Source organism: Myotis davidii, unplaced genomic scaffold (genome assembly GCF_000327345.1).
Source record: "Myotis davidii unplaced genomic scaffold, ASM32734v1 scaffold266, whole genome shotgun sequence".
In the NCBI taxonomy this organism is placed as follows: Eukaryota; Metazoa; Chordata; class Mammalia; order Chiroptera; family Vespertilionidae; genus Myotis; species Myotis davidii.
The window spans coordinates 4,309,536-4,318,296 of NW_006300032.1; the positions used below are offsets into that span (position 1 = coordinate 4,309,536).

At 38.0% G+C, this 8,761-nt stretch overlaps 1 long non-coding RNA gene across 1 annotated transcript; it reads right to left on the minus strand.

The window, feature by feature from the left end:
- Positions 1-550: 550 nt before the first annotated feature.
- On the minus strand, positions 551-8,751 carry LOC107185051. The gene is made up of 3 exons (XR_001515960.1): positions 8,391-8,751; positions 6,297-6,363; positions 551-657 (listed from the first exon to the last, which is right to left on the minus strand). It is a non-coding gene; the product is annotated as an uncharacterized LOC107185051 (long non-coding RNA).
- Positions 8,752-8,761: the final 10 nt, after the last annotated feature.

An 8,761-nucleotide genomic window follows, 5' to 3' on the forward strand; every position in this document is an offset into this window, starting at 1 on the left:
ATCACTATAGCAATTATTTTGTCTTTTCTGATTAGCAAACACTTCCTATGGCAAATTCAAAGAATAAGTCAAATTTGGTTTTTCTGCCAGTTACTATTGAACCTATTTGTTACCTTTATAAAGTAGCCACATTAAAAAAGAATGACCATTAATAAAGATACTGATTTTAAGAATTTCAGGATTCTGCTTTACTTCTGAGTTTACTTTTTAGATTTCTGTTAATAAATTATTTTTCATGTTAGAGATTTTAATGTAACATAACCACATGGCAGGCAAGGAAGCATTATTGTTACTTTATTGTCCTAGTCTATATATTCTGCATCATTTGTATATATTTGTATGTTGTAATTTAGTGCCTAATAAAAAACACACAGAGATACCTGGTAAATATTGACCAGTATGAATGAATAATATTATATAAAAAATTTAACTAGATTTTCATTCAGAGAAATTTGTTTAAATTTGTTAGCTTGGGGGGAAATTTAATTTCAGTAAAAAATGCATCTTGATTATATGGTAAGAGTTTTTAACTAAGAGAATTTATACCCACAGAAAAAGTAGACAGGAGAATAAGTAACCTTGCTAAAAACACCAGAAAATAATGAGTAGAAAAATAACCTCATGTTCAGTTCTGTAGCATTGGTGACCCTAGTTAACCTGTAAAAAGTAAAAAATAATGATTACTATATATCATAGCATTATTACTACATTTTTTATTGATGCTTCTTTCACCAAACATTTGTAGATCTCTACTGTGCCCAAGGCAAATGTTGAACATAAAGATTTAACTCATCCCCCTTTTCCCTGCTAGTAATACTGAAAGTGGGCTCTGCCATCAGCATTGATGGCTGGCTAAATGTAGGCTATGCTGACAGAGGACACTGAGAGGGCTTTGCAAGTTTGAAGAGGGAGGCATGTTTTGTTCTGGTGGTGTTTTTCTCCTATGGTCCAGCAGGGGGGTCCTGCCGGTGTTTCGGTCAGCAGCAGTGCTTTGTGCTAGTGTGGCAACCATGCCCACTGCTTAGAAGTCTGAATCTTCCCCTCTGGGCACCCTTCTTGGGAGGTTCCTAGTTTCTTATTCACTTTTCCCTCAATTCTGCTGTTACTATCTCTGTATACCTTAGAGTTCTCTTTTACCAATTTTAGTAGCTAATACATCTTTTACTTAGCCCACAATTATTTTCTCCATTCATATTACTGGTCTGGTCATTTTTGTCCCTGTCAAGACCCTGGATAACACAATAGTCAATAAAAATTTGAACCTTTAAAATTCTATAAAAATAAACACTAGACATCAGGTAAAACTCTCAGATTGCTAAAGTAAAATGTTCAATGACTGGTTAGAAGATAAAGTTGAGAAAATCTCCCAGAAAATGGAACAACCAGTTAAGAGATGGAAAATATAGGGGGTGAGGTTGGGGTGTGGAAAGGGGGAGAGTGAAAGGGAATTGTAAGGTTGCCAATATCTTCATCCTAAAAAGTGGGGTGATAAGACATGCAATATATAGTTAATCAGAAATAGAGGGTTAATATATTATATAAACTTATGACCAAAAGGTATTAACTACAGTAAATGTAATACTTATTTAATGCTTTAAATATATTGACCCACTTATCTTCATAATAATCCTCTAAGGCAGTGGTTTTCAACCTTCCTAATGCCGCGGCCCTTTAATACAGTTCCTCATGTTGTGGTGACCCCCAATTTCATTGTTACAAATTGAACATAATTAAAGCATAGTGATTAATCACAAAAACAATATGTAATTATATATGTGTTTTCCAATGGTCTTAGGCGACCCCTGTGAAAGGGTCGTTCGGCCCACAAAGGGGTCGGGCCCCCCAGGTTGAGAACTGCTGCTCTAAGGAATGGACTATTACTATCTCCATTTTACAGATTACAAAAAAAGTTCAGAGAGATTGAGTAACTTGCCTAAGGTCACACAGCTAGTAAATGAGGAAGTGGGATTTCAGGGTGTGTGCTCTTGTTTATTACCCTCCGTTGTCTCCTATATGACTTTATTGGGAAGAGATGGGTAAGGAAGGTAGGAGTGATGCAAATGAGTTAAATTGTATCTCTTAGCAGTAGAATAAGGCAATACTTAAGTGATGAATTAAGAAATAGTGATAAAAACGAAATTCAACTGAGTAATTTTTTTAAAGATCTAATTGACTTTATTAGGTGATTCATGAACTGAGCTATTAACAAAAGAAAAGAATGGATTATTTTTAGATCACAATATCATCTTTTTCTTGGGGGAAGGCGAGGTTTTCTGTGTTTGTTTTTTCTATCATGCAGATTGCTTCTTTTTTCTATGAGGGATGGAGAGGGTCCAAGTTCCTAATTACCTTACTGGTGCTTGACCAGAAAATCCCAGATTGTTTGTTTAAGATTATCTTTCTAAAAAATATTAAAACAGCAGTTAGGTCAGGTATTAAAATCTAGATTTGTTATCATGGGCTTTGGCACAAGTGACAGCACTTAGGGCCTGTAGGCCTGTGGTTTTGTCTTTAACAAAGGTAATCACCAGAAGAAACAAAAGCAGAAACTGTTTAAAAAAGATTACTCTCTTACTCTCAGGAGCAGCACTTTGGGAAGGAAGTGGTGAACCAGGGACTTATCATTTCCCCCTACAAATCTTTCTGTACTATTAATGTCTCACTTTAATAATAATTTAATAATAATAATTTATTCTAAACATTTAAAAAGACATAAAATTATAAATTATGCCAGGTTAGGAGAGAGAAAAAATGGAATCATGAAGCTAAATTATACACAAAAATCATGTATGTTTAATTTTACATACTCATTATATAAAGATAATGTTATATGTGAAAACAAGGAAAGTCCTTTCTCATTTGTGGTAGAGATATCTGGCCTGCATCCCTCAGACACATGTCGGCCTGGTGGTTACCCATAGCAGGGTTTGGGAGCCCCTCTTCTCACACTTCACAAGAGAGATGAAGCTGATTCTCAAGCTAGTAAATGCATACCATTTGAACAATAAGATGAAAATTTAAGCATTAGCAGCCACAAAAGGCCTTACAACTCAGGAACAGCAATGAGCATCCGGAACATGCCTTTTGTTCAATCAGAGGGCCTCTCATCACAGCCGACAGATGAGCTGTCTAGAGAGTAGTCTTTAGGAAAGGAAAGGGCTCTAGGTTCTTGTGCATGCTCTAAATAAACTCTGGTGGCACGGGCACCATTCTATGCCGTTCTTCTTATCCTAGAAACTGTATTTTTCAGTCCTGGGATCTAACGTATCTCCCTCTGATGCAAATAGAAACAAAATAATAATACATTTTCATTTTTATTTATTATTCTCTGAGCATAAATTTTTGTGCTCAGAGAATGTTATAAATTTGAACTAGTAGATTAAGCATCAATGAATTAAATGGTTTGGATAACAAATGGATACATAACACATTGTAATAATGAAGTCTTACATACCTTTGAACTGTGACATTCTAGGACCCATAATGATATATATTGATTTGCTGCCATCTAGTGCTCATTGCTGTAGAGATCTAGAATGAGCATAGTTGAAATGAAATTTTAAAAATTCTTTCCTTAGTCTCTGCAGCAGTCCTGGGTTTCGTGTGTGTGTGTGTGTGTGTGTGTGTTTTAATGGAGACTTCTGAGACTTAAATAAAAACATTTTCCTAATAAAATGGTATTCATGTAGACAACAAATTTATAAATAGCTTTATACACTGTGGAAAGTTCAGTGAACTCTGATCTAATCCATATCTATAGGTTTGAGGTATCTTAGTATGTCATCCCACAGAAAGTTTATAAGGAAGGCTTAACTATTTCAGTAAGTCATCTGCTAAATTTGAATGTGAAGGCAATTATTATTAACTCATAAAATTCCCAGCAACATGTATTAAGACTTGAAAGAGAAGACATTCCTCTTTATGCAGTATGTGAAAGAGATAGTCTGCAGAAAAAAAAATTTTTCCCCCCAGAAAATCAGCTAAAAAGGCTGACTAAATTGCATCATTGAGCTTACTGAAAAGTAAAAGAAATTTCCAGGGACCCAAAAGGCAAGAGAGAACTTAACCAAGAAGTGATAAGCAGGGACTGAAGGCATTCCTACCCCTAGGGCATTTGCTAATACCCTAAATGTAGTCCTAGAATATAATGGCCTCCCAACATACAGGATATGAGTCCTTGTTCAGTGTGGGAACTAAGATCTTCACATCAAACTGGAACCTTCAAAAGACTACACCAGCAAAAGGATGCAAGGAGGCTTGACTATCTGGGCTAAAGTTTGGGAAGAGGAAAAAATATCTTCCCTCCGAGTTATAAACATAGCTACTCTCACATGTGATTTGGGTTCAAATCTAAACTAACCTGATAGTTTGTATATGGGGTTTAAGAAAGGAAAAAGGTCAAAGATTACTCCAAGATGTTTGGTGTCTGGCTTGAGTAGCTGGAAAAATAGAATGGTCACTATGTGACATAGAGAAAGCTTCAAGTGGGGTTTGTCTGAGGAAGCCAAGATTAGGAGTTCAGTGTCAGAAAAGCTGGGTTTGAGAGGCCTATTTGACTTCTAAGTGGAAATGTCTAGCATGCAGTTGAAGTGCAGTCTGAAGTTCAGGAAAGAAGAATGGGCTGGAGAGATACTTTGGGAACAGTCTATATGATAATGGGACAATAGAGACTGGAAGAGAGCACCAACCAAGTAAGTGTAGATAGAGAAGAGGTCCAAAAAGTTAGCTCTGGGATACTCCAATATCAAGAGGTCAAGGAGATTAGCAAAAACTAGCAAAGGAGATCTAGAAGGATGAAAAGCTGGAATATGTGCAACCACCAGTTAGAAAATATAATGAGAATTTACTTCATTCCAAATAGCACCAAAATTATATAAAATATTGAGGAATAAATTTAATAATACTATGACAGACTTATATGGAAGCTCTCAATTTTAAAAAACCCACCATAACACCTTTTGACATTTTTATTATAATTGATAAAGAAGCCCTGGAATAGAAATGGTGTAGAATGAAGCCATTCAAATGATTAAGACAGATACATATTACTGACATAAAAAAACCTTTTAGGATAGTAACACTTGATAAAGACAAAAAAAAAAAAGGTGGTGAGACAAAAACTATAGTATGAAACTGTCTTTATAATTTGGTATGTTTAGTATATATTCATGAAAGAAAGTCTGGAAGAATGTATAAAAGATTCTTATCAGTGATTAACATATGGCAGGCTTTCAGTATCTACTTTATAAACATCTGGATGATTGAATTTTTAGTCTGAGCCCATATGAACATTATTAACAAAGTTAGAATTTAAATGAAATTTATATGGCATACATAATTGCATGGAAATAAAATTATAACATAATATTAATTCAAGAAAGCAAAAATAAACATCCTACATATGGTATGACCAATATTAGAATATGCATGAAAAAAAGACTGTAAAGCTTACCAGAAAAGCTGATGGCGATTCTCTTTGGGTAGTGGTACTGAGTACTCTTTCCTTTTCTTCTGGTGCTATATCTCTCAAATTCACTATAATGTGAGTATTCCTACTTTTATTATTCCTGTTTACCTTGAAAATTTTTAAGGATACAAAGAAAAAGTATAATAAAATACCAGGTATCTATCAATCAGCTTCAACCACCACCAAATTTTAGATATGCATGTGTCATCTTTCTACAATCTGGTTGTGTTGTGTTTTTTTTTGGGGGGGGGGGTATTTTAAAGCAAATCTCAGATATCTTGCCAATCTATTCTATGTATTTTAAAAAGTCTATTTTTACATCACAATACCATTATTTCATCTGTTAAGAAATTAACAAACATTTCTTAATATCAAATACATAGCCCATACTGAAAAATCTGTGCCTACAACATGTCTTTATATAGTTGGTTGGTGCAGAATGAGAATCAAAACAAGAACCGCTCGTTACATTCTGTTTTGCCTTCAGAGTCCTACTCCAGCAGTGTTATGGGCTGAGTTGTACCCCCAAAATTCATATGTTGAAACCCCAACCCCCGGTACTTCAGAATGAGACAGTATTTGGAGATAATGTCCTTAAAGAGGTAATTAAGTTAAAATTAGGTCATTAGGGTTGGACCCTAATCCAGTATGGCTACTGTCCTTCTAAGAGGAGATTAGGACACAGACAAGTACAGAGGGAAGACTATGTGAAGACAGAGGGAGAAGGCAGCCACATAAGAGCCAAAGAGAGAGGCCTCAGCAGAGACCAACCCTGCTGACACCTTAATCTTGGACTTCTCTTACATGGTTTACAACTACAGCATCTTACCTCATATCCCTGTATCTAAGTTTGCTTTCTTCCCATCCACTTTCCACACTGCAGCCGGAGTTTCTTTCTGAAATTAAAATTTGACCGGTTTACTCCATGATTAAAACCCCTTAATGGTACCCCATTAACCTGATAATGCTGTCTGGCTCTCTTCATAACTTGCTTATCTCTCTTGTCTTACTTTCCCCCAGCGCCCCTAGCCTTATTCTTGACTTTTTGTCATGCTGAATTTATTTCAGTTCTTAGATTATGTCAAGCTTTCTTTTACTCAGCACTAAACCGCACCTTTTCTACCCAGAAACCCTTCCCGACCTGGACAACTCCATGTATTTTTAAATGTCATTCCTGTTATGAAATATTCCCTACCTCCTACCCCAACTACATTTCTGCAAGCGACTACAAAGGTCTAGCTAGGCAAGAGATGTTAACAGGTGTACATCTCAGCCAGTCCGATAAACTGGGGAATGTATTATTAAAATAATTCCCGAATCAGAATGTACCATCAGAGTGATAACCTCTCTTTGTAAAAGGAGGTACTTACATCACAGTTGTTAGGACAAATGAAAAACACATTAAACACCTATAATGCATAGCTCCTAGGAGGAGCTCAATACAGGGGTGGGAAAACATAGGTTTACAGTTGTAATATAATAAATAAATAAATAATACAAAAATAAACTGTTTTGTGTAATCACACCGTAAACCTACTTTTGCCCACCCCTGTATATGTCATCTATACCCATTCACAAATGATCATGAAGTAGCGCCAACTATTTGATAGATACTATTGTTGATGCTGGGCTAAAAAAGTAAAGTACAATCCAAATAAAAAAATATTTTATAGAATGAGTATCCAAAGCTTAACAGGATTTATGTATGTATATACACACACACACACACACACACACACAGCAGGAGTGTTTAGAGCAGCGGTTCTCAACCTGTGGGTTTCAACCCCTTTGGGGGTCGAGCGACCCTTTCACAGGGGTCACCTAAGACCATCGGAAAAAACATATATAATTACATATTGACTTGTGATTAATCACTATGCTTTAATTATGTTCAATTTGTAACAATGAAATTAGGAGTCACCACAACATGAGGAACTGTATTAAAGGGTCGGCATTAGGAAGGTTGAGAACCACTGGTTTAGAGGAATTAGTCAACCTACTTAAGATTCAAAGGATGGACAACATTTGGGCTGAGACATGTAACAGTAGAAGTTTACAAGGAGGGATTTTCAGGGAGAGGGGACAAAGTGTGCAAGAATTAGGGCATGAAACGATATCAATTGTGGTGGTGCACCTACTTCAACATTGCTGAAGCACAAAATTGCAATGAGGCAATGAGAAATGAAACTAGTCAGGCAGATGGACTAGGCAAAACAACTAGTTTTCTTCTCAGATCATGAAACATTTTCAGGAGAGTGGCATTATCAGATTTACATTCTTAGTGAAGTCATTCTGGTTAGTCATGTGGAGATGGAATTCCAGGGGTCAAAACTTGAGTCAGGGGACTACTAAAGAGGCCCTCTCACAATAATCCTTGGGAGATGCCCTGAAGGCTGGCCTTAGGCAGTGGGCATTGAGACGGATAAGCTATACACTGGGGTGTTAGAAAGGTAGAATGGACATGATTTGGGTGTAAGATGTATTTAGGACGCTCAACAGGTAATTGACTACAATACTGGCAGGATGGTGGCGGCTTAAACCACGATAGAAACCCCAGAAAGGTTTTGAGTGAAAAGAGAAACAGTTCGGTTTGAGACGCATGGGATTGGTAATTTCTGCTTTCTCACGGGACTTGGAGAAGCAAATGCGATATGCTCTGCAAGGTGTGGCGATGCCAATGGAACTGGGAAAGGCTGGCCTCCAAAGAGATACACTTATAACGCTCCCACGGTGCAGCCGGAGCAACAGGTCATACTGCAGGACGACTCCTGCAGAAAGCTGAAGCGTGGGAGTGATTTGTCGGGTATTTTTCCAGCCAGGCTGACTCGGAACTAAAGATGGCGCCTGTGGCAGAAATTAGAAAGTGGGAGGGGGCGCTGGGCATAGAAAAAGATGACGTGTTTCTTCTTGTTCTAACCCGTACTGATAATTTAGCGCCAAACGATCGGTGGATAATGTTTGCCTTAACATCTGGTCTGCAGTGCAACTCTCCTTCCGCACGCTGGCCGGTGGGTGCGATCGCGCGGGGGCCTGGCGAGCCTGTTCCTTCCCCGCATTCAGGTTTCTCATCTTCCGCGGGGTGCACGACAGCCTCGCCGGCTCGCTTGGCCCCGTCCCGTTTTTCTCAGCGCTGGCTACAGTTCTGAGCTGCAGAGGTGCTTTTTTGGGGGGAAGAGGGGAGTGCAGGCTCTCCGGGGCACCCGCGCATTCCCGGGGTCCCTTTCCGCTCCAGCGGTGCGCATACTTCTCCCGCGCAGGACCGCGCGGGCTCGAGGGGTGCGGCGCGCGGCCTCT